The sequence below is a fragment of the Triturus cristatus genome, chromosome 12 (assembly GCF_964204655.1).
Source record: "Triturus cristatus chromosome 12, aTriCri1.1, whole genome shotgun sequence".
Taxonomy (NCBI): domain Eukaryota; kingdom Metazoa; phylum Chordata; class Amphibia; order Caudata; family Salamandridae; genus Triturus; species Triturus cristatus.
Window position 1 is genome coordinate 180,343,006 of NC_140595.1, and position 25,771 is coordinate 180,368,776.

The window sequence follows — 25,771 nt, forward strand, 5'->3', positions numbered from 1 at the left end:
AATTCACATCGTTAGACCAGATACTTTCTGGAAAATAAAAACGTGCGTTCCTTTCTCTGTGCAGAACTTAAACGGTGTTACTTAACTACATCTGACCTTGCACCACAGACTGCATCTCGACTGTCCTCACAAATCCATTCTTGGGAACAGAACATTTCTCACCCTTTAACATCTGGGTGCTTCCAGCAAACAAATATTATTCAATCTTAATTTCTTCGCTCCTTATGTTTCAAGATGGGCCTCAAATGTATTCTAGAGAACCCAGTAGGTGTCAACATTCCTTTGACATCACATCCAGGCATACGACACAAATGCTAGACATTCTGGGAAATTGCAGCAATTCGCTATATCCATGGAAATCTTGTGATTTATATCACCAACAACTGTTTGTAAGTGACCATCTGCTGCTTGTGAATCATATCTGGGTGAACTTTAAAAAAACAAATGAATTGTACTGCACAACTCCAAGTCAGATCACAAATAGCAATACATGTCTGGCTCATGCCTTAGACTATCTACACCAGCTCCTCATACTATTTTTCCAGTGTGACCATTCAGGCGTTCCTTTCTCTTGCTTCTTACAGAACTCACTCTAGACTGCCCGTTAGTTCTCCATCTGCACAGTTTCACAATTGGAATTTGCATAGGCTTTAGTCAGTCTTCTACACTCAAGCAACCCCTTGTGTTCTGGTAGCTTGCATTATTTCCCCATGATAATGGATAATTTTGCCACAAACTTAATGTATTACAAAGTGTAATTTCAGCAATTTCACTTACAAAGGCAAGGCAAAATTATGCAAGCCTACACCAGCGTGGGAGAAATTTAGCCCAGGTTTACAATACAGTCACTATAAACGCTGTCAGCAACAGTACATGTCTGCATCTCGGTGGATAGGGAACTGCCTGATCTCAAAAGTGTATTTTAGTGAAGCCACTGGTTTTACACATCCCTTATAATCCAAAACTGGTTAATCCAATAAACTCTTCCTAACAAATCAGCATTCTGGGACCAACAAGCGTAATAAAATACATCCAACACAGAATACACTAGTTTCTTCCAAATTCTTCAGGTTAGTTAACGCGCAAGCCACCTGAATAGGTCTCACATTTTTTACCCAGCCCCAAATTAGAAACTGTGCTTGACGGTCAGTTACTGAAATTCAATGGGTTACAGACTTTGTCCACTTCAACTTTTTGGATATGAAAGTTTCTATATACTCCAAGGCCAGATAAATGGTCTGCTACAGATGGAGTTGTGGGAAGCAGAGCTTAACAGTGTGATGCATGAAAAAGTGCAACAGAAAGGCATATAGTTTATGGTTTTCCATAACCGGCAGCTTTTAACAGCTCAGTGTAAGAAAGTGGCTCTGCATATTCTGTTCCCCTATAGGTACAGAGTCCACAGTCCCCAGAGGTTTGGCAGAGGCTAAAGTTAAATAGAACCTTACTCTCTAAAGTGGTAGCTTGGTCGAGCAGTAAGGCAGTATCAGAGGACAGTGTAAAGCATTTGTTTTACACAGTCAGCAAATGGTCTCACACACTCAAGAACTGAACCCTAGGTTAATGGTTTTGTATAAAAATGTGGTTTTATTTTAGAACCAACAATAGGTATCAAAATATACTTTCTCAGATTGAGATGCTTTAGATAAATACTTTTCAATAGGCAATAGACTTTTGAATATAATAGTTACAGTGGTTGCAATAGGCAACACAATAATACATGGAGCTCAATGGGAATTTCAAGTTAAATGTAATTAGTTACTTTAAGGATTACTTTTCTAACCACAGGACTGGATCCTGGAACATTTCCTGTAAACAATTGACTAAAAGCGTTTGTTACAGTAGTGATTTTTAAGCAATATTTTGGAATTTTAAAAGTTGACACTTGGAAACCTTTTCTCATAGAATCACCAATGTTTTCCTATGGGAGGAAATTCACTTAGCAGGTAAGTGGGGTTATTGTTACTTTTTCCTAACTCAGTAGTGGATCCTGGATCGAGCACTGGTGCATCACCTGTAAACAGTTGAAAGAATGCGTTTTGGTTATACAGGCGATTTTTAACGAATCTTTGTAAGTTTGCAAAATCGACACTTAGAAACTTTTTCAGCAAAAACCAGGCAATGTTATCCTAGGGAAGGAAATCCAAATGATGGGTAAAGTAGGTTCTCGTTACTTTTGTAATCCAGTGCTGGGCTCCTAGGTTCAGCACTGGGACATCCATCTAAAACAGGTAAGTAATTACGTTTTCACAGTTGGTGCGATTTTCAAAAAATATTTGTAGTTTGCAAAAATCGACACTTAGAAGAAATTTCACAGAAAAACAGTCAATGGTTTTCTATGGAAGAAAATTGGTTTAGCGGTAATGGTATGGTTGTAATTACTTTTCAGGGTCAGTGCTGGGCTCCAAGATCAGCACTGGGATCTCTCCTGATAGCAAGTGAGCATTTTTGTTTTCGTTACTCGGTTGATTTTAGGTGAATATTTCAAAGTTTAGAATTGCCACACTTAGAAGAAGAATTTCCAAGTGAAGCCAGTCAATATTACCCAAAAGCCGATAACTCTTCTTCCATAGGGTAAGTACTCGACTGGCAGAGTTAAGGTTCTGGGCATAGACTCAGGGGTCTCCCAGGGTCAGGTAAGTACAGTTGTTACACCCTCAGCGGCACAGGGGCAGCCGGGTGCAGAGTGAGTTAGGCCCAATGTTATCCTATGGGAGGCAGGGGGACCTTGGTTGGGGGCTGCTGGCTAGCAGGCCACGCGGTTGTGGGAGCTGGGCTCCTGCTCACTTACTCAGGGCAAATGGGGAAGTAGAGTAGAGATTGCACTGCCAGTGGCACTCCGGCGGCTGGGTGCAGGGTGCTTTTGAGCCGTCAGGCGCTCAAAAAAAAAAAAAAAAAAAAAAAAAAGTTGCAAGCTCGGGGACGAAGATACTTCAGGTCGGACCACCACTTCGAGAGATAAGTTGGGTAGTTGGAGGATAGCTATGCACCCAGGAGTTGGGCACAGGGGGCCGCAGGGTGCAGGGGTGCCTTTTGGTGTCTGGAACTCTTACCCTCTGCAGGTAGCGGTTGGAGGGATCCCTGGTACTGAGGCTGCAGGCGTCCTCAGGAGTGTTAAGGTGGGTCCTTGGGTGCTGGATTTGGGGTCACAGTCACGGGGGGGGGGGGGGACGTCCTCGGGGTCTTGGTCCACTTCAGCACAGGCCAGGCTTTGCAGGTGCAGTGTGTGCAGGGTTCGCGGTTCCGGGCTGATGTCAGGGGTCAGTTACTTGCTTTGAGCAGGACCACTGCTCATGGGAGTCCCAGATGCGCATAGTCACAAGGTGGCCAGGTCCTCCGGGGTTTGTGAGGTTGCTGGCCACTGGAGATGCCAGGGTTTAGCAGGTTTGAGGGTCGACAGGCCAGTAGGGCTGGGGCCAAAGCAGTTGGTGTCTTCCTCTTGTTAGCAGCTGCACAGCAGGTCTTCTTGATCTTGTTTGCTGGATCTGGATCTGAGGACGAAAGGTTCAGGGTGCCCCTAAATACTGAATTTAGGGGCATTACAGGTAGGTAAAGGGCAGGGACCAATGGTTCCCTGTCCTGGGGTGGGTACACCCCCTATCCTGCCACTCTCCTGTGGGAGGGGGCAGTTACCCAGTCCTGATTGGGCAGAGCTTCCCATCTTCAAGATGGTGAGCGCCTGGAGATGTGCTTCACCTCGCCTCTCCCACCCAAGGGGTGGGGTTGGCAGAGGCGGGCACACCCCCTTAACAGCCCCGATTTCTCTCCCCCCCCCCCCCCTTCCCTTCCTAATTTGAGCTGTGCTGCATGTTTCGGACAATGTATATCTGATCAGCCCTATCCCATTTAACTGCAGAAACGAAAGCCTTGTCCCAGGTAAATGACCCTTCTTTAGCGCCCTTGTCTTTTTAGGTTGAGGGACCACCCGGTCTGCCGAAGGCAGAACCGGAAGTGCGGAGATCTAATGTTTCTAAGAGTGGCTATTTAGCCCGCCTCTCTATTTGGCTCTCCTCCATTGGCTGGCTTCCTAAACGGAGGCCAGCCATTGAGGAGAGAGCCGTCCCTCCAAATAGGCTCCGTCTTTTTCAGATTCGGGGGCGTGTTCGTGCTGTTCTTACCACTTTTTAGCCACGCCCTTTTTTTAGGCGTGTTTTTCTCTCCTCCAGCCAATGGCAAGAGGAGAGAAAAAGAAACACGCCCCCGAATCCGAAAATGCCACTGCGTTTCTCCTAGGCATTTCTGCTTTGCCTCAGACAGGCGGCGGCGTTTTCTCCCCCACAGAATGCCGACCCCAGCACTCCCGGTTCTTCCAAGCTCGGATAAGCCCCGGGCTTCCTTGCTGATGGAAGGATGTCTTGGACGTATGTAATGCCCTCACACACTGACGCGCAAGGGTTGCGCAGCAAAAAGTTTCCAAAGTCGGGGCTTACCTGCAGTCCTTCAGCCAGGTCGCGATCTTCTCATTGGGTACGTGCCCTTAGGAGAGAAAGAGCTGGGCATTACTGACAGGACGCGCATCAGGTGTGCCGAGAGGGTGGATGGAATCAAACCGACCTGCTTCGGCGGACAGGCCCGCCAGCTCCCGCGGGTGCAGCGAGGCGGCGGGCGGGTCTTCGGAGGCCTGCCAGGAGTCCCTGCTCTGCGCCCAGGCCTGCCTCTTGTTCGTGTCCCCAATCCGGCAGCCGGGCCTCGGTGCCACCACCTCCGCCGCCTCCTCCATGGGGACCTCTCTGGCTGAGGCGGACAGGAAACCTGCGGGATAAACAAGCGAGCCCCGCTTCAGTCGCAGACAGCAGCCAGAGGCGGAAGTCACTCCCCGAGCCCTGAACTTTCTGCGGAGTTCATGTCTTTAACACACAGCGCCGGCTGCGACCAGGAGGAGTTATATAAACAGCGCTCCTCGTGTAGGAAGCACGCATACACGCATGGCAGTCACAGGTTGCACTCCACAAAGTCTGTTTCGGCCACGAAGAAGCTCACCTTGGACGTACAGGGTAAGAGACCCCCCCATCCCCATTTTAAACTTTATGCATGGGCTTTTACTTTGTACCCCTCAGTTTCAGCAGCCTGCTGCCATGATCTGGTTACATAATTAACCACGCTCCTCGCGACCTGTCACAGACGTAATGCATCATTTCCTGGCACTGCAATGGTGGCTCAGCTTTACAGTGCACTGAAATGAATTGCGCTGCCTCCGGAAGCGGCAGCAATGGTGTTGAGAAAAAAAAAAAGTTTCCAGCTTCCTTGTCACATCATCATGAAAGCGCCAACACGGGTGAGGGGGGGAGGCAAGAGTGTATCAGAACTCTTTGTGTAGGTGAGGTTATTGTGTACAGCTAGTCATGGAACAGGAATATTTATCTGTATGTTGGGGGGTGGCTAATAATAACGTTAGTGTTTTTGTAACGTAACACTGTGTGACAGCTGTTTGTGTGAATATGAAAGTCCATGGTATGTGTTTAGCTGATTGTACGACAGATCTGATGGTGATAGTAATATACCTATGATTGAGTGACTTCGCAGTGCATCCGGTGTCGAGAAATGCACTAGCATGTGTGTGTATAACTGAATGTGAGTGAGGGCAGCCTACATGTGTGGGTTTGTGCTGTTCAGTTGATCGCAATCGTGCGCGATTGCTACATCTATCTGACTTCATTGTCGCTGAGTAATAAGGCACATGACTGGCTTATTTAGACATGAACACAACAGTCATTTATTTATGCAATATACGTTAAAAATTACAATCACCTGCCACCTAAGCAATTCTTATAGCTTTGGGGGCCTGAAATAGTCCGAATTGTCTCATTTGTAGAGTGTGATGGTTAGTAGTTGTGTTGTTATGATCTTTGGCAGCATGTCAGGGACAATGTGTGGTGCAAGTTGCAATGGCCTTCTGTCAAGAGCCCTGGCACTTTTTTTTTTATACAAATTAAGCACTGCCCTAGAGTGCACTGGCTGGCTGTGTGGGTGGGTGGGTGGCTCTGTGTGGGTGCAAATGCAATAGGTCTCGCATTTGAGTGATTAAGCTATTGACATTGTAAATAACAATGCCGTTTCTTTAAATGTTTTAAAAGACAAAAACAAACGAAAATAATATCATGAGCAATAGCTCTAACTTTAAAAATGCCGAGACCATTGCATTGTAAATGCTTGTTTGTGTTAACTGTCTGTAGTGACATTTTCATTCTACGCATGGCCACAACTGTTAGTCTATTTGCTTATGTAAGAAGTTTTTTTTTTTTTTTTTTTTTTTTTTTTTAAATGTCTGTATATTTTTTGATCCCGCTGAATCTATTGTACCGACTGGAATCTTAATGCTCATGTAAAGCGCTCTGCTAGCCCCAGGTCTAGAAGCACTATATAAAACTTTTCAAAAAAATATATATTCAAAAGTGACATAACCCACTAATCTGGTGATCCAAAGATTTTTTTTCCCCAGCGTTTTTTTGTGGTGACGGGGGGAGGGGGGGGGGAGGAATAAGGATTAGTTTACTGGATGGGTTTGTTGCCGCCATTTCAAGATAGTCTCAGAGGAACTGGGTGGTCCTGCTCGATCTGAAGGATGCCCATCTCATGGTTACAATCTTTCCTTCCCACAGTTGGTACCTCCAGTTCCAACAGAGGAACTCCTAGTTGGAGTATTCAGTTCTTCCTGTTGGTATATCTTCCACCCCTTGGTGTTTCACCAAACCGATAAAGCCTGTAGTCAAATACTCAAGTGCCAGTGGGGCAAATCTCATTATCTATCTAGAAGATCTTCTGATGGCTCAGGAGCGCGACGTCCTCCTGTCCCATTTGAACAGGACCATTTCGCTCCTTCGGCAGTTGGGGGGTTCCTTTTGAATGCAAAGTCGTCTTGATATGCTACTTCAGTCTACAGAAATCTTGCGGTTCCACAGATTGTAACGCCACAATTATTGGTGCCCTCTCACAAGAACAGGGAGGTCAAGCAGGAGTGGAGGTCCCTTTTGTCAGAGGAGTTAGTATCCGAGACAAGTGGCGCAGATTGTGGGGTTACTTGCCTCCTCTAGCAAAGCATTTTTCCAGTTTGGTCCTTTTTTCTTTCACTAATTTGTTGGGTTAACAGGATATTGAAATCGCTATAATGAACAATTTGATTGTTGGAAAACCCCCCCAAAAAAATTGTAAAAAAGTAATAAAGAAATTTAAACCAAAAAAAAATTTAAAGCATTTTTCCAGGTTCCCTTCATTTCTGGACTCTAGCAGCTCAAGATTCATCACCTCCGAAAGGACCAATTGTCTTTATATTTAGTTCCTTTGTCCTAGGAAACCGGAATGGAGATGGCATGGAGGTTGAGTCACATGGATGCCTGGAATAGCAGGGCAATTTTCAGTTCTCAACCGAACATGGTCATCAAGTTCGAAGCGAACAGATAGGGCTGGGAAGCAGATTGCCATTCGATCTTCATGGGGTAGGGGTGGGTGTCAGAGGAGGAGCCTAAGCTCCTTATCAACTGTCTGGAACTCCTGGTGGATTCGTTGGCCATCAGGTCGCTTTCTCCTCTGAAGTTCTCAGGTTGCATCCTGCCGAGATGGACAATGTGTCAGATCGTTATGTCAACAAGGTGGCAGGGACCAGATCTCACATTGGTGGAGTAAGCCAAAGAGTTTTGGCATTTTTGTCCGCAAAGCAAGATCTCAGTGACTGCGAAACATCTGCCTGGTCAGTCCAACACGACTGCGGACTAGTTCCAGATTTCTGAGAGATGCAAGCAATTGGAGGCTATTTCCAACCCAAATTCTTTCAGTGATTTCAACATCTAGGAGGTACGAGTCTGATAGAATTGCTTGCATTCCATCAGAACGCCCACATTACCCAGTTCTTCAGTTGGAGGTCCGACCCTTGGACTTGCAACCAATGCCTTTCTCCAATACTAGAGCCAGGGCTTAATGCAAGTCTCCCCTCCCCACCGTTTCTCAGGATTCCTGGAGTGGCAGCTCAGGCATGGCATCAGAGAGAATCTGGTCTTGGTTTTCTGCTCTGCACTGGCAAGACCTGTCCAACAAACCCCCTCTGCTGCTACAGAGTCGGACAGAGCCCTCAAGCAGTCCACATACTCTAGTTCTGCACGGGTTTCTTCATCTCGTGGCATGGCATCGTTTAGGAAACGATGGAGTCTGAGGAGCTTTCACAATAAGCTGAGCTGTGTCACCCAGTCCTGGTCATCCACTACCCACAATCTATATATTTCAGCATGGCGAATGGGTCAAGTAGCTGTAGTCCACAGGGTCTTGATCCTGTGGGGGCAGTCTAATCTTAGGTAGTAAACTTACAGTCTTCTCTTGCAGCAGACTGTATGTCTTATCGATCTGTGAACAGTTTTTGTTTGGCCATCACCACCGGCCACGTTACCCTGGATGGTAAACCAGTTAAGAGAGCATCCCTTAGTCTGTAGGGTTATGAGGGGTATTAGGAGTTTCGAAGCATCCAAGTGCATTGTATTGAGGTCTTGTTTGGAGGATATTATGAGAGCGACTGATTGGTCCTCAGACTCCTTTTAAATATTATAAACCTATTGCAAATGTGGCATCTGTGGTGGATCAACTTGTAAAAAAAAAAAAAAGCACAATTGGCGTCTCCAGTCCGGACACAAAATGAAAGTTGGAGCATTGTCACAAAGAATTTTCAATTTCATTGAGGACACAGAGGCAAGGATTAACCCACCCGAAGTGGTTGTTTAATCACTGAAAAAGCATATGAGGTGGATGTTCTTCCCACCCTATGTAATTAGTTGGTGGTGTATATAGATATTACTTTTTCTTGCCAGGTTCAGAACAGAAGCAGAGTGGACCATGTTCGGAGCTGAAGATCTGAGGTCTGGTTCCTGTTGGCGATGTTCTTTTTCGATGTATTCTGCAATTCCCATCTTGTGTCTGGCATTAGTTGGTGCGTAGGACTGAAACTTTGCTGGCTGGACTCTGGATATTTGGAGTACTGTTAACCTGTTGGCTGATGGACTTAAGAAAAATTAAGTTTTTTCATTCCGATTAGTTGCTGAAAGTTTTGCTGTAAAGATAGAGAACCATAATCCTCACCGCTGTGTCCTTAACAGAATTAAAAATTCTTGACAAGTGTACTAGAAATTTTTTTACTGCATCTTCCTTTTAATTGTGCAGTATATATTTCAAAAATTGTGTTATGAACATGAGTGGAGATTCAGAAGACTAGTTCAGTCCGGTTTAATCTGCTTCAACCTTCAAGGCATTATCGCCGTGTCACATTGTCATACTGTACAGGAGTATTTTAGCATCAGTTAGAGCCTAATCCAGGGGTCTCCAATGAGTAGCTCGGGAGCTACTGGTAGCTCGGGAGCTACTGGTAGCTCGCCAGTACCTTCAAAGTAGCTCTGAGGTGAAGTCAAGCCCAGTATCAATTTCAGAGAAGGTGTCCATTAAAGAAGGCAGCACTGATCATCTCAAGACCCCAAGAGTGACAGACAGCCAATAACTCATACTAACACTCAAACACACACTGTGCCAGCTTATAGGACCTGCTACATGACCGTCTGTATCCAATATCAATATAATTAAGCCACAAGGAGAATGACCATGTTGCAGTCCCTCCTTTATTAGTCACAACATGTGTGTGTTAACAGTCACCCAAAAAGTATGGCAGCAGTGGCCTGAGCTGTAATCAGTGCTGACCCATCAAAGTGCGGGACTGCAGGAGTCAGAGTGAAAATGTGTCAGTTAGATGCATGATCAGCTCAAGACCTGAGGAGAACAGGGTATGATCAAGACCAGAGAAAACTAAGTTTCAAGAACTTCAAAATACACGCCCTCCCAAAACTCTCCTGTGTGCAAGAACGAGCCTGGTATGCTGAGAGGAACTAAGAGAGAAGTGTCCCGAGCTGACAGGGGAAAAACATGCCAGTTTACTGAAGAATTACCCCCCCCCCCCCCACACAGACATTATTAGCCCCCCCACACCGAAAATACAACCGATAAATACATAACTAAATAAAGCAAGACAGAGTGGTCGCAAAGTGGCCAGATTGGTTTTATTTGCAAACACATTAGCGCCACCTTACAGCGTTTCCCAGTGAAGCGCTACTTTTCTTTTCATGTCGTTTGCTATTCAAGCAAAAACACTCATTGATTTCTGAATAATTAGTGTAAAAGCGTTAAGTTGTATTCCCCATGAGGGTTTCCTTTTTTCCAGTATGTTACATTTTTTTCAGGCAGCATATTACTGTAGTCTAGTTCATAATTTGAATTGAATTGCTTCCAGGTGTTTATAGCGGGGCACAATTGGGATGTAGCTGAAGGCAGTGTGAGTTTCTCTCAGTGGGGCAGTATGGTGTTCAGTGGGGAAGAGGATGTGGCACCCCTCGGATGACAGAAACTGCAAGGCTCTGAGACAAATGGATTGTCATGGCACTGTTAAGCATATTTGGGACATTCTACAAATGGCAAAGTCTTCAGATGAATGTATAGTGTTGACCAATAACAAACGAGAGCATGTGTGCATTGTCAATTTAAATAAATGTGGAAAAATACTAGCTGAAGCGTCATCTTTTGCTTGTGGTAAAAATACATGCGGATAAATACAGATAAAATGCCCCAAAAATAAATATGGATAAATACAGACGGAAATGGCAAAAAAAAAAAATACCATAAAACCGGGAGCCCTACATATGACTAATACCTGGGAATTCAAAGTAGTCTGTCCATATGAGGCATTTGTACATGGGAGTACATGATAATGACAAGCTGACATTTTGAGAGTGTGCATTTCTCAAAAACTGAAAACTGATATTTTAAAGGCAGTTTTAGTTTTCAAAAATGGGGTTTCTTCTGGAAAATTGAGTTGTTTGCCCACAGTGGAAAGTAGTATTAGATAGAAAAATGTGCATTTTCCAAAACTGGTGAATGAGAATTCAAGCTGAGCTGGGGAGACGTACTGCTGTGCTTATGTCATTTGTGCCACTGGGCATGTCAAGATTTGAATGTTACTTCATAAGTCAAAGGGAGGCATTTAATATTGAAGAACTTTTTCCCAGCATTTCTGCTGGTAACCGCACTTGGTATACTTGGGTGGTAACTACTGAAAATCTTGCTTTGGGTGGTCATAGAGTAGTCACTATTTTACAGTTATAACATTTTCTAGTAGCTCAGGAAGACTTTCCTTGAGCAGAAGTAGCTCTCACAACAGAAAAGGTTGTAGACCCCGGCCTAATCGGTCAGATCATAAGCTGTAATTGATCACGTGAGTGCCACTATACTAAAATGCTACTTATGACCATTCAATGGTAATAGTAATACCCGGTAAAGCCTTGAAAAAGCTCAGGAGGCAGATTTAGCCAGAGTGACTTGTGTTAGCTGATCCAACATGAGTGCAGGTTTTGAGTAAGGACAATAACTGGCATGCAGAGTAACTTAAATTATATCCGTACAAGATTTTATGGCATTACATTTTAAGAAATGTCCAACCTAAATCTAATCCACACAAAATACCAAAAGTAGATCTTAACTTCTGTGAAAAATGCTACAATCTTCACTTTGTCCACATTAAACAAGATCAGCCAACTGGCAGTTTTGTATGAAGATGTGCACAATAATTAAGTAACATTTAGGAACCTTTTTAGAAGCAATAAGACGCAGCGAGTATTTCCTGCCAGTTTGTCGAATATCACCTTAAGAATTCTGATCCACTTCTTTATGGAACTGCTTAGGTTTAGTTTATCACAACTCTGTAGGTTCTGTCACAGCACTCCAAGGGGGCAGAGGGTCCTATAATTGGCCATTTCAACTTCATGACCCCCCTTTTTAGGTCTTGCCTGACCCAGCACATGCGCTGATCTGGCAAGACTTTTAGTGAGGGCTTCAGAAAAATGCTACCATGGCCGGCCTACCGCTTGCGTGCATGTGCGCGGGCTTACGAGTAGAGGCTCATTAAGCGCATCGCTCACCGCGCTTGATCGCGATCACTCACTTCGGCACCTGCTTCTCACACCAGTATCTCTGCCACTGCTCACCTCCGCCTGCTGCTGACTGCCTGATGTGTGTGGGTACCCCTGGGAAAAGACTGCTCTGGAAATCCGCTTTCACTTTCATGGTTAATATGGAGCTTTCTGAATGTATCCTCCCCATCACATACCTTCGCTCAGTTTAGCCCTTGCATTGAATGAAAGCTAAGGTATTTTTAATTGAATGTTTCATTTATTTTTTTATTTAAGTTAAAACAAAGATGTGCCTAAACGTCTGTTCAGCCCATTGCAATACTATTTACAGTTCCTTTTTTCGTGGATTCATCCTGGTTAAGATGGCTTCCAAGCATGGCACTGCTTGGTGTTTTATGGCTAACATTTGTTATAATGAGCTTAATACCTCCATTCAGCGGGGAGAGCGCTAGGTGGCGCTATTCAAGATGGCCGCACTAATGTGAGGCTCCTGATGCTCGACCCCTCGCATCCCATCTCCATCCGTGCCTAGCTGTCCTAGCAGCGACCCGGAGGTCACCACCTGTAGCGGGGCCGCTGCACCACACTCGGTGCAACTTTCAGGCGATTTCCTGCACCCTGGGCTGAGTTCTGGTGCCCTTTCGCCACGACGACGTGAGGGACGCAGCCGGCTGGTTCTGTGGCCGGCGTTGGGCGCTACGCGAGTCCCGCGGCGCCGGAGAGGGGCGAAGGCCGTGTGACTGGCGGCGGCCCGCTGCCCATCGCGGTACCCGGGGAGGTGAACCCCTGTCCTCCACGGACCACCACGGCACTATAACTGGTGACGATCAGTGGAGCGCCCCCGGAGCTGGCACAAGGAGGCGGCCCGGGACCTGCGGGGGCCCTGCAGCGGGGACGGCCTGGATCGAGCAGCGCAGGCCTGTGCGGGCGGCCGCATCGGGCCTGCTGGGACTGGCACCCATTTCTTCTCTGCACTGCTGGCTGGGGACTTGCGACGGCCGGGCGGCGGCCTCCTGGTGGGCCTCAAGAGTGGATACACCACGAGGGGTGACGGCGCTTTGTGGGCACAGGCGGCCCACCCTATATCACCGGCTGGGAGTTGCCGCCGGCGAGAGGGGGGCGCCCTGTTCCCCCCCGGGTTTCGCCCGGCCTGACTCTGCTGCCGGCCGGGCGGTGACGTCCCGGCCCTAACCCCGGAGGAGTCCTGCTGTCGATCCGGGACCGGAGGCGGTTGCGGGGTGGCCCCACTGAACGGGACGAGCCTGCAGGCCCAACGCGGGCTACAGTGGTGTGGCGGACCAGGGACTACGCCTCATTTGACGACGTCTACAGGAACAGGTCGCGCCAGTGCGGCCGTGGTGAGGTGAGAGGGCGGCCCGTCCCGGATAGGAGCGGGGAAGTGGCGTTTTCCGGCGGACTCCTGGCCTCCGCCCCCCCCGCTGGGGGACAGACGTGCCTGTTCTTCCTCTCTTCCTGACCCTCCGGTCCCTGGCCCCGCACCGGCCCGCTGCTTGACGGACGGGCAAGACTGGTAGGCGGTCCGCCATACCGAGCCTAGGGACCGGCGCACACATCCCGGGCGCCGCCATGGGCAGGGACAAAGGCGCCAAGCCGACGACCACGTCCCACCAAACCAAAATCGACCGCTTTACGAACCCAGACCCGCAGGGTGCGGGCGGAGAGGCGGCATCAACTCCTAGCAAAGGCCTAGCCGCCATCTTGCAGGCTATCAACGCCTCCCGCGCGTCCCTGGAGGGGATGGTCGGGGAGGTGGACGTTACGCTCTTGCGACAGGACCTCCACAACGCCACGGCCCGCATCATGGAGACGGAGTCGCGGATTTCGACGGCGGAGGATGACATCCGACAGCTCCAAGACCAAGTCCGGGAGCTTACGATCCATTCCAAGGAGCTGCATCGGCGGGCAGAGGACGCTGAAAACAGAGCCCGCCGCAACAACCTTCGCCTGGTGGGCTTTCCGGAGGGGGTAGAGTCTGGCCGTACCGAGGACTTCCTGGAAGCGTGGTTCAAGTCTTGGATGCCGGCGGCCAGCTTGTCAACCTGGTTCGTGGTGGAGAGGGCGCACCGGTCGTTGGTAGCCAAACCTCCGGTGGGGGCCCCCCCCGCGCCCCTTCCTTTTGCGGATCCTCAACTTCAGAGACATAGACGCTATTCTGAGGGAAGCGCGGGTGAAAGCCCCCTTGTCCTTTAACAACCACACCATCATGATCTTCCAGGATTACACCCGGGAGGTCCAAGAACAACGCCGCTCTTACACAGAGGTGAAACACAAGATGCGCTCCATGGGCCTCAGCTACCAACTCCAATTCCCGGCACGCCTCCGCGTTGTTTTCCAGGGCAAGACTATTCTTTGACACTCCCCGGGCGGCATGGACCTGGTTCACCGAAGAAAGACCTTTGCGCCAGCCCGGGCGGGTGTCGCTTGTCAAGCAGCCTCCGGACCAGGATACTGCTGGGCTCCCTCAACCACGACGCAGGAGGCGCACGCAATCCCGGCGGCCCCGAGGCGTGGTGGCGGCTGGGCCACGCTCCGCGAGTGTGTCAGGGAGGAGACCGAGAGACTCATCCGCCTCATCCGGGACGTCCTCTCAAGCAGCTGGGGGATCTCACCGCCGCCCATCGCCTCTGCCGGATCCATCTCCGACCCCACTCCCCCCGCATATAGACCTTTCCGACCTCTCCCGCAGCCCCGCCATGTGACTTCTCTTCGTCCTCTGTACTGGCAGGGGAGTCGACGACCTGGTCCCGCTGCGGGGGCGTCAGACTCAACGGTTTCCTGCTCTTACGTGGTAACCTAGGACAGAACACTTACATCTGTACTTCAGGAGGGGTCCACCACGCTCTTTACACCCGAGCGCTCCTGCTTGGGGTCTTGTAGTGGTTAGTTAAAGTTAGGGTGACAGATGCTTCCTTTCTCGAAGTGTAGGGTGGGTGTTAGTTGGTTGTTCCTCCTAGGAAGGGTGTTCTTTTTAGTTTGGGTTTGTCTCTTACTGGGGCTGTCACACAGCAGCACCCTGCAAGTGCCACTATGTGGCTCCACACAGACACTGACGCGCTCCGCTAGAGCTCGCTCTCCGCCGGCCTTCACTGGCTCCCTTCAGTATGAGATTCGTTATCCCCCTGGGGATTGCATACTCCTCGTCCCCTCCCCGCGCGCCCACACCGTTCGGTGTCCTCCCGGCGCCCCCCTGGTTGTTCCGCCTCCGCTGCGACCCGCGTCCACCGCTTCCATGGAAGACCTAGCTCCCAAGGCCCAGCTGCGCATCCTGTCCTGGAACGTGAACGGCCTGTTGGATAGGCTCAAGCGCACTGCAGTCATTAAGTATGCCCAGCGCGTAGGGGTAGATGTGCTCATGCTTCAAGAAACCCACCTCCTCGGTGAGAGATGTCCCTTTCTGGCACGCTACGGGTATGATAGAGTGTAAAAAAAAAAAAAATTTGTAAATTGATACTTGTATAGCGCACTACTCACCCGCAAGGGTCTCAAGGCGCTTGTACGAATACCGCTGTGGAACCCATCCTGGCTTTCCCTGTGAGGCGTCCACTCCTGGGCCCCCCCAAGGTGGAGGCCAGGCATCCTTAGCGTTGTGGGGGCCGTTGTGGAGATTAAGCAAGCTATTGCCCAGAGTTGCAGAGTGGGACTCCATGATTGGAATAGGCACCGAGGCGAGAATTATCATGTCCGTGGAATTTAGCCCAAGACCCGCCGAGGCGGGGAATTGAACCCTGGTCCCGGGCTAGACCTCTGCATCAGGGTCTGCCGCTCCAATCATTGAGCCACACTTCTCCACTTCTGGCACTCTGGGTTTTCCCGTGGCTCCCGTGGGGTGGCCATCCTGCTGCGCCGCTCCGTCCCCTTTGTCTTACACAGGCGACCCACGACCCTCATGGAACGGGGATTGCCATTTGCGGCACACTCGACGGTAGGCCGATCAGCTTTGTCGCTCTATGCGCCACCCTCCGGACTGTCGCAGGCTTTATCTCACGCTGCCTCTCTGCTGGAGACCTTCCCGCTGGGTACTGTTGTGCTTGGAGGGGATTTTAATGCCGTCTCGGTCTCTCAGCTGGACTCGTCAGGACCGATTTCAGACTCCCGCGCTGCGCGAGCGAGGCGACTGGCGGGTTGGGCCGAGGCTCAGGGCCTATGCGACGCCTGGAGGATTTGGCATCCTCACACACGTCAGTACACCCACACCTCGGCCGCCCATCACACTCACGCGCGTATTGACGCGAGATTCGTCCCCCCTGCCGATTGCGGGGGCATCTAAGATGTCCGTATCCTCCCCAGGGGAGATCTCGGATCACTCTCCGGTCGTCCTGGGTCTGGGCCCTCCACCTCATGCGGCCCGGCCGATGTGGCGCTTTAACGCTTGGTTCCTCCAAGACAAGACACTTCGTAAGGCGGTGGGAACCGAGCTTACCCAGTACTACTGCACCAACAAGGGTTCGGTCTCCTCGGCGGGCCCCCTTTGGGAGGCCTGCAAGGCGACCGTTAGATGCGCAGCCAAGGCGCATGTGGTGCGGCAATGCCAGACGCAGCTACAGCAGCTCACTGCCTGTGAGGCCCGGGTGCTGCGGCTGGAGCAATCTCTCTCTGAGCTCGACAACCTAGCTGACAGCTGGCAGCTAAGGCTCCTTCGCAAGGAGATTCGTCAGCGATCACTCGAGGCGGCCAAGCTTCTCTGGCAATCTTCGCTGGCGAGGGTGTACAGATGGGGCGATAAGAATGGTGTGCTGCTACATCGCCTGGCCACCTATCCCAGGACGTCGCGCATCATTCCGGCGATCACCGACGGCGTGCTCCAGTCTTCTTCCGTGGCGATAGCGGAAGCTTTCGCCCAGTTCTATTCTCAGCTCTACCGGGCCCCGGATCTTTCTCTGGCCACTCTGCTCGCGCCTAGTAACGTGCGACTCACCCGGCTTAGGCCGGGTGAATGGGAGAGCCTGGAGGCCCCCCATTTCCCTTGAAGAAATTGGGGAAGCGATAGGCCGTACGTCCGCTGGGAAGACCCCGGGACCCGACGGCTTCCCTCAGGAATTCTATGCCACCTATAGGGATAGCCTGGTCCCGCGGTTGCGAGACCTCTATGTGGAGGCGATTAAGAAGGGCTCCTTCCCCCGGAAGCCGACTTGGCCACGATTGTGGTTCTGCCTAAGTCTACGCCGCCGTCCACTGACAGAGCGGCTTACCGACCGATCTCTCTTATCAACACCGACATGAAGCTCTATGCGGCTGTCCTGGCCCAACGGCTCCGGCCCTTGTTATCGAGCCTGGTCCATCCGGACCAATGTGGCTTCATGCCTGCTCGGGGCACCCGCCATTGTCTTCGCCGCCTCCACGTGGCCCTGGCTCACCGCCACCGTTTGACTCCATACCTCGCCCTCCTGCTTGCTGATTTCGAAAAAGCTTTCGACTCGGTGGGGTGGGCCTACTTGTTTGACGTCCTGACCCACATGGGTTTCGGCCCTAAGTTCTTGGGGATGGTGCGGGTCCTCTATGCCCGCCCCCGTGCCAGGGTATTGGTCAACGGGGCGCTGTCTAGGCCATTTCGGATCGGCCGGGGGACGCGGCAGGGATGCCCGCTGTCGCCCCTTCTCTTCGCGCTTGCGATGGAGCCCCTTGCTGCCCTGATCAGAACTGACCCTCTCCTTCAGGGCTGGGAATGGCCTGGCCTAGAGGCGGACAAAATCGCCCTCTATGCGGACGACGTCCTGCTGTACCTTGGGAATCCGGTGCGCTCCGGACCCCGTGGAATGTACAACTTGGGCCGCTTTGGCCGGGCGTCTGGTCTGTCTCTCAATTCGCAGAAATCTGTTCTAGTTCCGTTGCACACCTCCCGGGAATGTTTCAATTGGCAAGATACCATTCCCCTCCGCCGGTTGTCCTTTAAATATCTGGGCATCTGGGTCTCCCTTCTCCCGGAACTGAGCTGGGCGCTTAACGTGACCCCCCCGGTTAAGAAAGCCAAGGCGGACCTGGCGAGATGGCAACCGCTACCCCTCAATCCGCTGGGGAGGGTGGCCCTCTACAAAATGATGATTCTACCCCGGTTTTTGTATGTGCTGCAAAACACTCCCCTTTCCTTTCCGAGACCTTGGTTTCGTGAGCTGGACGGGATGGCGACGAGATTTCTTTGGGGTGGTGGGAGGCCTTGGTTGGCTCTATCGATATGCCGCCTGCCCACCTTTGATGGGGGTTTGGGCATGTCCAATCTCTACCTCTACTACCTGGGCACCCGCCTCCTGGTCATTCATGAATGGTTTGGTGGGGGGGGGGGGGGGGGGGGAAATGGTCCGATCCGGCCTACAGGGTGGAACTTGGGGACCTGGGTTTCTCCTGTATTCAGGACCGCCTGAATGGCGCCTCCATCCCCGCCTCCTGCCCGGATATAACCAAAGCAATCTTCCTGGCCTGGCGAGCAGTGCTCCGCCACACCCGATGGACTGGGAGGCTGACCTGCGTCACTCCCCTGTGGCATGGGACATGGTTGCGGGAGGTCGCGGAGCTGGAGGGCTTTAAATCGCGGGACCTACTCGGCATTTCCCAGCTGGGGGATGTCTGGCGGGGGGGGGGGGGGCGTATGTGCTCCTATTCAGAGCTGCAGGCGCGCTTCTCCCTCCACTCCTCCCAATTCTATAAATACCTTCAACTACGCCATGCCATACGCACCTACACCCCACTGGACGTTCGGCTGCCGGACCTCAGCCCCCCGGAGGCTCATGTCATGATGGGTAACCTGGGGAAGGGGGGCATTTCCAGGATCTATCGCTCCCTCATCAACTGCACCCCTACATCCCTGGAGGGCCTTAAGGAACGATGGGAGGGGTGGGTGGGTCCCTTGGACGAGGCCGACTGGCGGGATGCCCTTATGGCCTCCCGCATGGTGACGGTCTCCGCCAAATTGCGGCTTATCCAAATTTACTACCTGCACAACGCTTCTCACACCGGCTCGCCTACACCGCGCGGGCCTCTCCACTGACGCTGCTTGTCCCCGTTGTGGCTCTGAGCCGGCCGACTTCATTCACATGGTGTGGTCTTGCTCGGAACTGGAGGGGCATAGAGTCCGAACTTACGGAGGTCCTGGGGTGGGAGGTGCCGCATGATCCTAGACTCTCCCTACTGGGCATCACTGACGGCCTGGATGGCACACGCCCGGAGCAGCTATTTCTCATGACAGCCTTAATGGTGGCAAAACGAGACATTGCAGCGGCGTGGAAACAGCCGCATCCGCCTAGCTTGGCCAAGTGGGGTGCCGGGGTGGACTGGTGTGCGGCGCAGGAGCGAACTCTTTACCGGGCAAGGGGTTGCCCCAAGAAATACCGAAAAGTCTGGGGGAAATGGCTGGGCAACATACCATGATCGGGCTGTTAAGAAGACGGGAGGGTGGGGGGGGGGGGGGGAGGAGGGTGGGACTACGATGCGTTTTATGCTGTATTACTGTGTGGTGGTGGTTCGACGGGCCCGAAAGTTTCTTCTGTTGTACTACCTAACATAATAAAAACTTGTTTACCAAAAAAATACCTCCATTCAGCGCACGAATGTCAACGTGTAACTTTTTTAAGGGCTGGAATATTTAAATAGCTGTGCGCCGCAGGGGGAAGCAGAGGGGCCCAGATAGTGCTGAACCGGTGATCCAAACATTATCCTTCAGTGGAGCAGCTGCAGATTAAACCGGGCCTAGCGAGTGTGGGAAGCAATGACCGGTGTGAGTACATGCAGTGAGCTCCCCCTGACACCCTATCTCCCGTCACTTTCTCTTCTAAGTCGCTATCACACTGTAGCCATCTGTCCTTCTCCGTTCAATTACTCATTGTCACTGTATTCTTTTCCGTCTATATTTCCCACACTCCCGTACCCCCTTTCTCACCCTACTAGTCTTTCCGCCCTCCTACTATCTCCCCTTCCTTGTCCTCCTCTCTACTTAAATGTGTCACTTTATTTTGTTCAGTGACTCCATTTTCTGTCCCTCTTACTGTGTATGCATTTCTTCCTGCTAATTTTTTTTTTATCATCGTATACTCTCTCCATCACTGCGTCTTCCTCTCCACCACTAAATCCAGCTGCCACTACTGTTGATCGCTCTATGGCCACACTTCACCATTTTCACTCTCCCCGGTACGGTCTCTTCGTCTTCACCAGGATCCCTCTGTCCTTTAAGCGTGACCCCATGTGAATAGCAGTAGTATAGGTCAGTAGGAGCAGAAATGGTGATCGGGGGGGTTTGTCCTACTCCCAATGGCAGTGCCTAATTTGAGGCCATTTACGCTATCTTGACAGGCCCCCGCTGCCCTTCAGTAAACTGGAAATATTTAACAGTCCAGTTACAAATGATCACGCTGAGCTGCTGGTGTGGATTCCAGGCAGGGAGATCAGCGTTCAAGGGCATCTAGTACAGTATCTGTTCAGACAGCATTGCCCCATGTGTTAACAGAGTTCTCTTAAGAAGTCTGCATTACATCCGGAATGTAAGGGAACGGTTTAGCCCTGTCGTGACACCTAAGAAACAAGCATTGGCATGGCAAGTGTTTAGCCGTGCAACAGTTATTGTTGTTGCAACAAGGAAATTGTGCTGCATAACTAAATACTTACAAGGTCCCAAAAGCGAGACCTATTGGCTATGCCAATGCTCGTTTTTCTAGTTCAGTTTCTGATTGATTTTCTGTTTATTTATGGGTTTGTAACGCGCTAGAATCGACTCTAAACAGAGTATCTCTGCGCACAGAAAGAAAAATAGAGAGAGAGGAATAAAAAGAAAGAGAAACCAGCAGCAGCAGATCAGCATACAGTTCAATTTGATTAAAATAAAAATGTTTTGAGTTTTTTCCTAAAATTAAGATGTTCTTGGCATTGCCTGAGCTCAAGAGGAAGTTTGTTCCACAAAGTTGGTCCGACAACAGAAAGAGCTTTATCACCTTGTCTGACCTTCTTTGTGGTAGGAATTTTCAATAAAAGATGGCTACTCGACCTAAGAGAACGTGTGGGATTATATGGGATAAATGTATCCTTCCAATGGGAAGGTCCACATCCATGTAGACTCTTATGGATCAGACAACAAGTCTTAAAGTTTATTCTCTTGCGGACTGAAAGCCAGTGTAATTTATCCAAGAGGGGCTGTGATGGCGTTCTTGGAGGGGCATTCAGCACAAGCCTTGCTGCAGTGTTACATGATCCACTTACTGTTGAGGTGTAGTAGTTCACACAGATGGCCTGCTTCCCTCTAAAATGCACCAGTATAGTGTATTCATGACAGACACAATGATGAAGTGTCCAACAGTTGCCAAGCACGACCAAATAGTTACCTTTCTATAAAAAAAGTATGGCAGCTTGCCCTGCTCCTGCTACGCGATGCCCTGGCATTGCTTCGAGAGGGCCGTGGCCCCGGAGGTGCCCCCCCCCCCCCCGCCCCTGTGGAAATCTTAAACTGAGGTGCGCATTGGCCTGCTTACCCCTGTGGAGCCCTGGCCGGTGGGTTAGACTGTGTCTGGCTCCAACAGCGTGCCCATGTGCTGAGTTGGGGAGATGGAGGAGCTGCTCGGGCTGTGGGGGTGAAGGTGAGACCGACTGTGTCCCTCTGCTGCCTGGAACTAGGGCCTCCTGTGGAGCCAATGCAGGCGGTATTTCTTTTCTCCTGCATTCCTCAGGGCTGGAACTGAGGAGGAGTCGGACTCTTGCAAAACCAGGGGGTTCAGTGGCAACCCTTTAGCCATGATACTGCCCCTCTGCTCTCGCCCCCAGCCTTCAACACTTACCACTCCGGTTGCGCCGGAACCCCTATAACGGACTTGCGCAGGAGTTGGACCATGGCCGCCCTCAAGGGCAGGATGGACAGGTCAGTGAAGGACCTCCTGCAAAAAACTGCGCAACAGCCAGAAGGCCAGCCCGGACCGGGGCGAGCAGATGCGGAGGAAAGTAAAAGTCCAGAGGCCCCAATCAGGCGCTCCTACCTGTATTCACTTTTCTCCTTTTCACGATGACCTGTCCACCATGAAGCAGGAACTGCGGTCTGACCAACGAGAGGTCAGACGAGACCTGGATTCCCTGGGGGAGCACATCCACACACTAAGAGCACAAAACGGGCCGCGATGAAGAGATTGAACACCTCCAACAAGCAGTGCTGTGGCTGCTGGAACAGAACTAAGATCTACAGGCTCACACATAGGACCTGGAGAACAGGTCCTGACGGAACTACATTCACATCCGAGGCTTGGCGCACACACAGAAGGCGATGGTGCCATGGAGGTGCTGGTTGCGGGTCTTTTTCGTTCTATCCTTGGGGAATCCGTAGAGTTTCCGGTCAAACTGGACCGCACTCACAAGGTGGGCCCTAGGAGGGCGGCTTCCTCACCTCCTGAGGCCATATTGACCCGTGTCCTCGACTATCAACTGAAAGAACGGATCCCCCACAAGGCCCGTGGCCGCCCGGACTTTACGTTTCAGGGTCAGAAACCTATGCTCTTCCAAGATCTGGCTGCCTCTACTCTAATTAAACGTAAATCCTTCAGGCCGATCACACTCCATCTCAGGAACTCCTGCATAAAGTACTCGTGGGGACATCCATTTTGGTTGATCTTCCTTTTCCAAGGGGAATTGCGGCAACTTGGAATCACTTAGAGGCCTGCACGCTCCTAGGTATCAAGAAGCGCGCGTCGGACGAGCCTGCCTCAGTCTCACACCCTCGCAGGAGCCGGAGTGGTCCACCATTAAGCCTCCCAGCTCAGCGGCACGCCCTGACCCGGACACTATCGTCAAGTAACGGCAGGCGGTTCTGTCGACTCTTGCTGAAACGTCAGCTGACTGATGCGAAACCTGCCCCCGTTGCAGCTCCCGCTCTACTAGCTAATTTGAGATACGCTCTTGGTCTTCATGTTTTCCTGGGCCTGCCTGGTGGGAGCGGGGAGCTGTAGGCCATTGGTACCCCTTTCTTCCTAGGAGCAAGACGCTCAGGACATTGACTCTCGTAGTTATAACTCACGTTAATGTTTGTTTTCTTCGGGGTTTTGTTGCCTTCATTGTTGGGGCCTCCTCCCCCCCTGCTGCGTTCCTCCCGACTTGGGTATGACTGGGAGATGCTCCCATACCGTGGGTTCAAGTATGGGGTTCTGTTTGTTGCAGTCTCCTCCCCCTCGCAGGGTTCCTCGCATGTACACATGGGGTGACCACTCATGCCTGCCATCAGCGATCTACCCGGGCTCCTAAGGATGACAATTGCAACTCCGCTGGCCCATCAATTTGCGCAGTGCCCCCGCAACCCCCCCCACTCTGGGTAGATGAGTTAAGATGCGGACATTAAATGTCAACGGGCTCAACAACCCGGTTAAACGTATATACCCATATGGTACCCAGCGATACCCAAAGAATGTGCTCCAAGGCCTTCCAGCAACAGTATTACTCCTCCCTCTCTTCCAAAAAAGCTAGGGTAGCTATCCTAGTCACCCACTCGTTCCCTGGGAGGGTGGAGGCCAAGGTGACGGAGATCATGGGGCGGCTTTTGGCACATTCAGTGACCATAGGGGGGCATACCTTCACTCTGGCCTCTATATCCGTCCCTAACGAGGGTCAAGAGCCCTTTCTGAGCAAGGCGATATGCGACTTAACTGCCGCACCCGACTGACAAACGCTTCTTGGGGGCGACCTGAATATTGAATTTGACGTCAGAATGACTGTTCAGCACAACAACAGGGACAGACAGGGGCCCTTTATGCCACGCACCACCAATGGATGTATAATTTAAGATTAACAGATCTATATTGGCACTTCCACCCTCACACACTCAACTAAGTTTTATTCACATGCCCGGAGAACATACGCCAGGCTGGACTACTTTTTAGCAACCCATACCCTCCTTCAGGCAGCACAGACCTCAGACATCAAGCCCCAGACACATTCAGACCGTGCGGCCCTCACCGCGACTTTGCTGTTCCCTCCTACCTCTAGACCGCCATACTCCTAGAGGCTTAGGGACAGCCTCCTTCACAGGCCTGAAGTCGAAACCCGCCTTACACAGATGCTGAAAGACTACCTAGCCATGAATGACACGCAGGACACCTCCACCGTTTCACTTTGGGAAACACTCAAACTAGTAGCCCGGGTAGACTCCATAGCTGGCTGCAGACAACAGGGCACGCTGAGAGAAGAGGGACGAACCCTCCAAACAGACACTTGAATTAGAAGAGGAGATGCACAAGAGGACCGGGGCCCCCCGAATCTGGAGACAATTGAAAACAGTCAGGGCACAACTGGCCAGCCTCGATCTTGATAGAGCGAAACACACTGCGCTCCACTTGAAACATGCATTCTACACTGGGGGGGGGGGGGGGGGGGGGGGGGACACACAAATGCAGCTGCTTACTGGCCCATAAACTACACGCACAAAGGCAGGCAGCGACAGTCTCACTCCTTTACTCTGACAGGGGGTGGGGGGGGGGGCAAGGTAACACGAGGCGAGGATATAGCGAACACCTTCCAGGATTTTTCGCTAACCTGTATACCGCACAGTCTCTACCGGACCAGAGCCCATCTGGTTACGTACAAGGCATAACACACTCCAAGCTGACGGCTGATCAAGCAATGTTCCTCAATAGCCCTATCTGAGTCGAAGAAGTTATCTAGGCCATAGCCCGTCTTAAACTCCTTAAATCCCCCAGCCCAGATGGCTTCACTGATCTTTTTTATATAACTTTTTGCTCTCTAGTAGCCCCTGTATTAACATGATTTAATGCCATTGACTACCATAGGGAGCAACCGCCCACGATGTGCTTCTAGCGTCTGTGGCGGTCTTGCCCAAACCCAGCAAAGACAATAGATACTTTGCCTCCTACAGGCCGATTTCTCTCTTGAATATGGACTTCAAGATTTTCACAGGAATACTTGCAGCTAGATTAGGGCCTCTTATGCAGGGATTAAGACCCGGACCAAGCTGGATTTGTCGCGACAAGGCAATGCAGCGATAACACTAGAAGGCTGTTGCATCTCCTGGACAAATCCCACTGACAGTCGGTGGAGCTTGTTTTCCATCAATAGATCCCAAAAAAGCCTTTGATAGGGTCCACTGGCCCTTCCTAGAGACAGTCTTAGAGAGCTTTGGGTTTGTTCGCCGCTTTCGCCAATGGTTTTTAGGGGATACAGCCGCCCTTCGGCGACCGTTAAAGTGACTAGCTTCACCTCTCACTATCGCCAGGTGAACGCGCCAGGGCTGCCCGCTCTCCCCCTTATTTGCCCTCTACATGGAGCCACTGATCAAGAGGTCAGGGAGAATCAGCATATACAGGGGATCGGGGGGGGGGGGGGGTGGGGGGCATACGATCAGCCACTACACTGATATTGTGGCTACACTGGAGTTTCCACATAGTTCAGTGCTGGCATTCTTGGCTGAATTATAGGCATGTGCAGCAACCTCTGGTTTTAAGATCAGTGTAGCCAAGTCCCAAGCGTTGGGTTTTTCCCTCCCCGACGCAAACCACTCACTGCTATGTCCCAGGTGTGCCCTATTAGGTGGAATCAAAAGACTATGCCCTACCTTGGTATTACGCTATCTCTATCCACGGCCGAAACGACGTCCTTGAACTACTCCCGGCTACTGCATCAAACCAAGCAGGAGCACAAGCGTTGGCGGCCATTCAATCTCTCCAGGTTGGACAGAGTAGCAGCCCTCAAGTTGAGCATACTTCCCAAAAAACCACATCTTCCAGACCCTTCCAGTGGGCGTTCTAAAGCAGCTTGAATCTGAATTTAACGCTTTAGTTTGGGCGGATAAGAGGTCGCGAATACGTAGAGACCTGGGTTTTAGACCACATGATGAGGGGGGATTGGGGATCCCTGATATTGAC

At 51.0% G+C, this 25,771-nt stretch overlaps 1 protein-coding gene across 10 annotated transcripts in view; it reads right to left on the reverse strand.

Moving 5' to 3' along the window:
* CNOT1 (CCR4-NOT transcription complex subunit 1) overlaps positions 1 to 25,771 on the reverse strand; it is a 1,579,387-nt gene that overhangs the window by 1,546,395 nt on the left and 7,221 nt on the right. The window lies entirely within an intron of this gene.